Raw genomic sequence first — 10,105 nt, 5'->3', positions numbered from 1 at the left:
TATTTTATATGGGCTACAAAATGTTCAGCCCAGCCCAGCCCTTGTTAGCCCATGGGCAGGGCCGGGCTAGCCCATTTTTTTCAAAAAAAATTATTTCTACTACTCATCAATACAAGTATACAACTATACTATAATTTAGTCCATAAATTAAATAATAAAAACATATTACAAACAAATAAATTACATCAAAAATAAATAAGCAAATACATTACATCAAATATAAATAAAATTTCAAATTTTTAATATTTAGCCCAACCCTTGTTAGCTTATGGGTTGGGTTGGGCCAGCCCATTTTTATTTTTTTCAAAAAAAAATTAATTTTTATAATTTTACTTAATAAATTTTTTATTAATAAAATTGTTCTATGATTTAATTCATAAATTGAATAATAAAAACATGTTACAAATAAATAAATTACACCAAATATAAAAAAATAAATAAATTACATAATAAAGTTTAAATCTTTAACACAAACTACTATCTTATAAACATAAATATATAACCAAATAATAAAAATTTCAAGACTCATTTATATCCTCCTCAATCTTCATTCTCAAGTAAAACATTTAAATCTTATTTAGATAGCAATGATGTCTCAAGGTCTGAATTATTATCAATTTATCATCTAACATTCATTACCATAAAAGAAAAAGAGATAATAAGTTTTAATTTAAATTAAAATTTTTAATTTGACAAGTGAAGATTAAAGACATTGAAATATATAAAATAAACAATACTATTGGTAACTAAATTATTGATTTTTCATAATTAAATATATAAAATTATTAAATTAATTAAAATTATTTTTTTGGCCCATGGGCTGGCCCTGCCCCAGCCCTAGACCTGTCAATATGGGCCGGCCCGTACCAACACTTAATTTTTTTGGACCCGCCGGGCTGGCCCGTACCAACCCGGGTCAGCCCTCGAGCTTAAACGGGCTAGCCCGTTTAGGCCCAGTTTTAATATGGGCTTAAATTTTTAAGCCCGGCCCGTCCCATATTTTAAAAAAAATGGGCTGGCCCGATGGGCCAAGCCCATTTTGACAGGTCTACTTATGACTACAATCATTTTGTACATGGCTCGATTATAAAATTTTAGGGCCGCTTTAGTTCTTCTTTCTATTCTCCTTCAATCCTTTTTTCAGCCTCCTCTCTTTCTCATTTCTCTTGTTTGGTCCTCTCCTTCCCTTCGATTTCTCTATCAACAGAGTAAAGCATGAGATGCACATGGAAGAAGTCATCTGAGCAGCACATGCAACAATTGAAAGATTTAGGAGTTAGTTGGAAGCACATGATCCAGAAGCACATGCTACAAAGTTAGTTTGTTAGTTAGGAACTAATTTAATTTAAGTTAATTTTGTTTCCAATTAATTAGGGAATGATTAGTTAATGTAATCATCAAATTAAAGAGCAACTATATATACTTGTTATAAAATAGTATTTGTCACTCTTATTCAATTACCCAATGGTACATGCTTATATACAAATGTGAGCTGGGAATAGAAAAAGTAAAAAAAAGACCCAATAGTACATGCTTATATACAGGTATGAGCTAGGAATACAAAAGGAAAAAAAAAAAGACTATTGGCTAAACTATTGTTGTATGAAAAAAGCAATCAACAATTCAATTATAGGAAGTAATCATATTGAGAAGATGAAGTTAGTGTAATGCTTCCCCTCAATTTGGAGCTAGTCAATGTGCTCTAATCAGGGAGAAGATGAAGTTAGTGTAATGCTTCCCCTCAATTTGGAGCATGTAAGTTGCAAATACCCAACTTGTCCTTCAAGAAATGAAATTGTTCCTTTCCGAAGACTTTAGTGAAAAGATCAGCCAACTAATAAGAAGAAGAGACATGCGAAGTGGAAATGAAGCCGTCTGGAATTTTATCTCGTACTAAATGGTAATCGATTTCAATGTGTTTGGTGTGTTCATGGAAAACGAGGCTGGCCGCTCTATGTAAAGCTGCTTTGATTGTCACAAAATAAAGGTATTGGAGATGCAATAGGAATACCAATGTCACGAAGTAAATAACTAAGCCAAGTGACTTCACAAGTGGTCATTACCATTGTTTTATATTCTGCTTCATCAGATGAGTGAGAAACAATAGCTTTCTTTTTGGTCTTTTAGGAAATTGGACTTGATCCAAGAAATATACAATAAGCCATAGTCACTCGACAAGTCCTGAGGCAACTAGCCCAATTTGAATCACAATAAGCTCAAAGTATCAGATCTATATTAGTAGAGAAAAAAATGCCTTGACCTGGACTTGCTTTTAGATGTCGAAGTAGGCAAGTGGCTGCATCCATGTGAGGCTTTGGTGGTGCTTGCATGAACTGACTTAAGATATGAATAGTATGAACAATGTCAAGCCGACTAATGGTGAGGTAAATAAGCTGACTAGTTAAATACCGGTAAGATGAAAGATCAGAGATAAGGTCAGCATCAGTATTTGTGAGCTTAAGAAAGATTTGGTTCCATGGGAAAAAAAGCTGGACGAGCACTAGAAAAACCAAAATCTACAGGGATGTCAAAAACATATTTGTGTTGGCTCAAAAAATTGCCTTTCTTAGAGTAAGAAATTTTTAAGCCCAAAAAATATTTGAGCTTACTGAGGCCCTTGAGGTGAAATCGCTAGCTAAGGAAGGATTTCAATGTAAGAATAGCAGACTCATCAATCCCTGTAATCACTATGTCATCAATGTAAACAAAGGCAAAAAGTGGATAACCATTTTTAGAGTAGCAAAATAATGAATAATCATATTTGGACTGTGTAAAGCAAGGGTCGAATAGAGTTTGAGAAAATTTAGAGAACTAATTTCTAGAAGCCTATTTTAAACAATAGATTGACTTGTTAAGGCAATAAACAAGGTTCTTACCCTTGCGTTGATAACCAAGAGGAAGTTTCATGTACACTTCTTCAACCAAATCTCCATGTCAAAAGGCATTATTAATCTCAAGTCGATAAAGAGGCTATTGCTTGACAACGGCCACTGCAAAAAGAACTTTAACGGTCACGAGTTTCACAATTAGGGTAAAAGTCTCATGGTAATCAACTTCTTCAGTTTGAGTGTAACCCTTTGCCACGAGTCATGTTTTGTAGCGCTCGATTGAACCATGAAACTTCCTTTTGATTTTAAAAACCCACTTACAACCAATGAGCTATATATTTGTCAAGGGGAAGAGGCACAAGAGTCCAAGTGTTATTGTCTTCAAGAGCTTTGATCTCAATCTGCATGGCTTCACGCCATTTTGGAATTTGCATGGCCTTAGCAAATGAATTAGGTTCATCAAAGGCAGATAAAGAACTAATTAAGGAAAGATGCATGAGAATGGACAAACTTGTTATAAGATAAGTAATTTTTAATGGGATGAATAGAACTTGAATAGGAAGAATAAAGAGTGGTTTGAGTATGAAAGCAGTGGTAATCACGTAGCTATGGAGGTGGGTGATGAGAACAAGCAAAGCGATGTGGAGTTGGTGCATTAATAGTTGATTGTGCAATGGGTGATTGTGATAAGTATGGATGTGGAATTGTCTAAAGTGGGTGATGGTGATATGAGGGTTTCAGATATAAAAAGTGTTGTTGGGGGATAAGATACATCTATATTTGGAATGGGAAAGGAATAGCTGAAGGGTTGGATTGGTGAAGGTGATATTGGCCATGGAATGGAAAATAATTTTTAAAAAAAATTCATGTCTCTACTAGTATAAATTTTCTTGGTGGATATGTCCAAAAATTTTATGTCTTTTGAGCATAAAGATAACCAATAAAAATTCCAAGCTTAACTCTATAGTCAAACTTTTTCTTGATGTTCATGACATTATAACCATAGCAAAGACACCCGAAAACATGCAAGTGATTCTATGAAGGTAATTTTTGGAAAAAAATTTCAAGTGGTGTTTTACCATATAGAATTTTGGTAGGAATACGATTAACAAGATGAGTAACAGTAAGAATGCAATCTCTCCAAAATTATAGTGGCAAATTTGCTTTAAAACATAAAGACCAAGTAATATTAAAAAGGTGTTGATGTTTTCATTCAACAACCCCATTTTGTTAGGCTGTTCTTGAGCAACTATGTTGATGAATGACACATTGATTAAGAATAAAATTTAGTAAATTTTGCTGAAAAAAATTCAGATGCATAATCAGTACGAATTTGCTTAATCTCAATGTTAAATTGACATTTTAATATCGTAAAATAATTTTGCAAAAGAAAAGTAGATTTAAATTAGTTTGCATGAGATATACCCATGTGGCACGTTAATGGTCATAGCAATTGTAAGAAAATATAGTGCACCACACAAAGATGGAATTCGATATGGACCCCACACATCAAAATGAACTAAGTCAAAACAAGTAGCAGTAGATTTTTCTTTAATAGGAAATGGTAGATGACAATGCTTGTTATAAAGGACAAATAGTATAAGGACACTTATTGCCAAAAGAGATATGAGAACCTAGCTTAGACAACCAAGGTAAAATAGAAGAAGGAAAGTAGCCTAATCGCCAATGCCAAATATCAAAATCAAAATTTTGAGTAGAAAACACTACAGCTATAAGAGGTTCTTTCACCAAGTATTAAGTCCACCACTTTCTTTACCCATTCCAATCTTCTTCTTCATATGCAAGTCTTGATTAACACAATGATCAAGAAAGAAAGTTATAAAGCATTGGAGAGTTTTAGTTAATTTACTAACTAATAGTAAATTGAATTGAAAAAAAAAAGGATCAAAAAGGAAGATATAGTGGCAGCTTGTCCAATTGGTAATTTTACTGGGGTGGAGTAGATAGGTGTTTTTGAGTCAAGATTTGTGGAAGAAGATGCCATATAATCTGTGGCACCTGAATCTACAACCATAAATCAGGAAAAAGGAAGGATATGAGACAAAAAATATATATTTGTAACATTTGCTAAAAGAGTACCATTACCAAATGGAATGAGTGCAAGAAGTTGATGAAATTGCTTGAGAGTGAAGGAAAGAGCATCAGTAGACTCTTATGAAGAACATGAGGAACATGCTTAATGGTGGTGTTTTTGGAATTGAGCATTTTCGGTGGGATTCCCTTTTATTTTCTCCTACACTTGGATTCACTATGTCCATCCAAACCACAATAATCACAATGATAGTGTGGTTTTGAACCACATTAGGAAAATTTATAAGAGGCGTCATAGCTGATTACTCAAAATATAAAGATAAAAAAGATAAAGCTTGGTATATGGACTTTTAGTGTTTTTCTTATAGTAAGCAAGCATAAGCCTTGTTGACTTATGGAAATGGATCTATTGAAAGGATTAGGCTTCGTATAGTACCATAAGAATCTTTGAGACCCATTCGAAAATCCATGAGTTTATCAACATGAAGTGAACTATTTTGATCCTTGAGAGCTACTCCATATGTGCAAGAAGGAAAAAAATTGTAGGATGACAATTCATTCCAATAACCTTTCAAGATTGTATAATAATTAGCAATAAAGTGTGTGCCTTGCTTGTGATTTGAAATTGCACGTCTTATCTTAAAGATGTAGGGTGTATTTTTTTAAGAAAAACGATCATGTAAATCAACCTAAACTTCATGTGTGGTGGCTGTATACATAATGCTATTACCAATATGTGGAGAAACCACATTGATGATCCAAGAAAGAATCATATTATACAGTGGGCCCATTGGAGATATGTGGAATTAGTCTTAGTTGGTTGAGGAATTTTACCGTCTATAAAACCAAGCTTGTTTTTGGCTTCTAAGGCCATGTGGATAGCTTGACTCCAAGTTGAATAGTTGTCACCATTCAGTGATTGAGAAATTAGTGTTACACATGCAAAAAAATAAGGGGATGAAACATTTGAATCAGTAGTACTTTCAATTGTTATGGAGTTTTGAGAGGTATTTGTAGACATGGCTATTCAATGGAAAAAAAATTATGACAGCATGGAAAGACTATAGTGGCAGTGTAAGAAGAACCACGCTCTGACACCATGTTATAAAATGGTATTTGTCATTTTTATTCAATTACTCAATGATACATGCTTGTATACAGATATGAGCTAGGAATAGAAAAAGAAATAATAGATTGTAGCCTAAACTATTGCACTACAAAAAAAATAGTTAACAATCCAATTATAGGAAGTAATCATATTGCATAAATTAAGGAGGACTTGATTTGGAGCTAGTCAACTTGCTTTGATAAAGGAGAAAATGAAGCTGGTGTAATAATACTCTTTATTGATTTTGTAAATAGATAATTATTCTAATACAATTAGTAGTGAAAATTCCCAATTCTCCTATTCTTGATCTTGAATCAATTTTTTTTTGTCACAAAATCGATATGGCATAAGGGGAGGTTTTAGTAATTCTTGTGGAGAATTTTTCTTAAATTCAATTGATTGAATCATTTATCTTGATTTGGTCAAGAACTTCATCAATGTTTAAACCTTGTAAAGTTTGCAATCATTACATTCATGATGGTTTCTTCATCTTGACTTATCACCTCTTTAATAGATTATCCTTATTTACTGTATTTCATCTACCATTCAGATCACCAATCATTCTATATTGATAAACCCTAAACTTACCTCAACTAATTACATTTTCTAGAGTCAATCTTTTTTACTTGAAATGTTAATTAGAAACAAATTAGGATTTCTTAATGGCTCAATCAAAAAGCTAAACCTATTGATGACTTATACATTCCATGGATCAAGTGCAACAATTTGACTGTTACCTAGTTGTTAGAATCTATAGCACCATCAATAACGGTAACAATAATCTATATGAACTTAGCAACATAGATTTAGGAAACTTTCTAGCGATTTGCACAACAAAATGATGCTAGGATCTGCAATTTGTAGTATTCCTTTTACAATATCAGTCAAAGAACCAGATCAGTTGCTGAATATTTCACTAAATTGAATGGTATGTAGAAAGAGTTAAGAAATCATAGCCATTGCTTCACTGTGCTTGTGGAACCTATGAGAATGCTTTTGGAAATTCATTTAATTGCACAATGAGTTTAGGTTTTTAAATGGCTTAAATGAGTTTTATTCTGTACTTAGGCCTCACATTATAATGCTAAGGCATCTCCCTATCTTAGATGAAGCCTACAACTTGGTGTTGAATGAAGGATCTTAGAGAACTTTACACATTCAAAGTCGGTCACCTATTGAGGTATCTGCAATGGCAGCTATGATCACTAATAGTAAAAGAAAAACAAAGAATGCCTTGGTTTGTAGCTTTTGTGGAAAATCAGGATATTTAAAAGAAGAATTTTAGAGAATCATTAGATTCCCAACGGATTTAAAGTTTACAGCAAATAAGAATAATTTTAGAAGGAATATGTTTATTGTCAATAGTGCTATGGTGGCAACATAACAAGATTCAAATGAGGATTTGGTTACTGATCTTATGTCTCAACTTTCATTCACCAAGTATCAAACTCACAAACTTATGGCCTTAATCTCAAAACATGGTTCAGTCATAGAAGATGAAAACCTTCCTACATACAACAATCCTCAACCAAAACCCTTATTGGTCAATTTTACCTTTACAAGTATCGTTTCTCGACCTATTTGTTTTAATACTCAAACTTCTATTACTCAACAATTTTTAATTGGAAGTGTGTCTTTGATAAAGTACATATCTTGGATAATTGATTCAGAAGCTTCATATCGTGTAGCTTGTTTATTAGAATTGTTCATATCTATTCGAAAAGTTAGTAATACGTATGCTTAATTACCAAATAACTCAAGAGTTGTAGTTACATGATAAGTTCTAACAAATTGTCAAACTTCATGATTCTTGAAAATGTTCTTTATGTTCTTACTTTTAAATTCAATCTTGTGAGTTTCAACAATCTTACAAGCAAGAAAGAATTACACTATTTAGTATTCACTCACACACATTGTATCATTCAGGACCTCGCCAAATGAAAGTGATTTGGGCTTGCTAAATTACAAGCTGAACTGTAGTTCATGCAAAGCACACTAAAAATGGATCTTAGTTTTGAAGATTCAATTTCTTTTCAAAATAACTTTCTTGTTAGTCATATCTTTGTCAAAACTAGAAATATTGTTAATCATATGAATTTTGTCAAAAACAAATATTTTGTTGCTCATGCCAATTCTATCTTAAGAATATAGAATTGTGGCATTCTAGACTAGGATATATCTCATACAATAAGATTCAATTAATAAAACAAATTTGTTGTAAAGTTGAATTTAATGCAAACTTTCAATGCCATACATGCCTTTTGGAAAAGCGAAAGAGACTTCATTTTCATGTTCATACTAAATCCACCTATCCATCATTTGATTTAATGCATGTAGATATTTGGGGTGTTCATTCTACCCTAACTACTGCTGGAAATCACTATTTTCTCACCATAGTTGCTAATCATAATAGATTACTTTTTGGATATTCCTAATGAAAGTAAAATGATGCATTGATCATTTTGTCCTCATTATATAATATGGCACTAAATCAATTCAATTTATCAATAAAACAAGTCAGGTCAAACAATGGACCCAAATTCAACCCTGAAGAATTCTATTCTTCTAAGGGAATCTTTCATCAATTCTTATGTGTAGAAACTCCATAACAAAATAGAGTTATAGCGAGGAAACATCACCATTTGTTGATGATAGCTAAATCTTCATGTTTCAAGCATTTATGCCTCTAAAAGTTTAAGGTGATGTAGTTGTTGTAGCTACTTACCTTATTAATTGAGTGCCAACACCAGTTTTGTAGAATAAAATTTTTTATGAAAATTTATTCCAAAATTACCCTTCTTATTCATGATAAAGGTTTTTGGTTCTTTTGTTTTGCATCAACCATTAGGCATACTAGGAACAAATTTGATCTTAGGACAAATAAATGCATTTTCCTTGATAATCTTATTGGAATTAAAGGTTATAAAGTATATGATATGAAGAATAAAAAATCTCTTATCTCTAGTGATGTAATATTTCATGAACATATGTTTCCTTTTAAAAAGGCTATCCTTGAGAATAACACTATTGTTTTTCCTACTTTGTTTACTAATGATTGTTCTTGTGATGATGTTTTTCCATCCTAATATCAAGAATTTGATTCTCTGACCAATTCACTTGTTGATTCACCACCCTGAACAGTTAACTTTGATTTATCACACAATGACACAAAATCAAACAATTTACCTTCATTTTCTCATCAGACATAATACAACCTTCACCTATCCCCATTCTTCTAAAAACTAAAATTCATCTGACATTCCACCTATCCTTAGAAAAAGTATAAGACCTAGATAACCACCAAAGTACCTTGATATCTACAAATGCACATTACCTTCCCATACTAACCTTATTATTGCTCATTCTATTCATAATTTTGTTTCATCCTTAAACCTATATAATTCCCATAAAACCTTCATCACATCATTAACACATATATTAGGGACCCCAAACATTTCATCAGGTTGTCCAACATGTTCATTGGAAAAAGACTACGAAAGAAGAATTAGATGCTTTAGAAAACAATGGCACATGGACAATAATACCCTTACTTTTTGAATCCTATGCAATAGGCTATAAATGGGTCTTTAAAACCATGCTCAATATAGATATGACCATAGAAAGGCATAAAGCAAGACTTGTTACCAATGGATACAATCAAATAGCAAGCTTTATTTATCAAGAAACTTTTAGCCTAATTTCAAAGCACACAATAATGAAAGTTTTCCTAGTTTTGGCTGTAATAGAAGGATAGCATCTTTTCCAACTTGACATCAATAATGCATTCCTCAATGGAGATTTTGAAGAGGTTGTCATCAACTTGCCTTAAAGGGTATGAAGACAAAGATGAATATCCACCAAATGCAAAGTTGGTTTACAAATTACAAAAGTTTCTCTATGCCTTGAAGCAAGCATCAAGGTAGTGGAACTCCAAGTTTACCAACTCATTGCTAAAGTTTAGATTTTGCCAATCCAAATAGATTACGCTCTTTTCAGTAAGTTCACTAGTAATGGTGAGTTTGTGGCTTTACTTATTTATGTAAATGACTAGTGTCAGTTAAAATTTTACTATGTAAGTATACGTATCGAATAGATAGTATATTAGCAAGCAGAGTAT

The sequence above is a fragment of the Theobroma umbraticum genome, unplaced genomic scaffold (assembly GCF_002168275.2).
Source record: "Theobroma umbraticum cultivar Fairchild unplaced genomic scaffold, ASM216827v3 scaffold_56.0, whole genome shotgun sequence".
Classification (NCBI taxonomy): Eukaryota; Viridiplantae; Streptophyta; class Magnoliopsida; order Malvales; family Malvaceae; genus Theobroma; species Theobroma umbraticum.
This window is presented reverse-complemented; position numbering follows the sequence as displayed.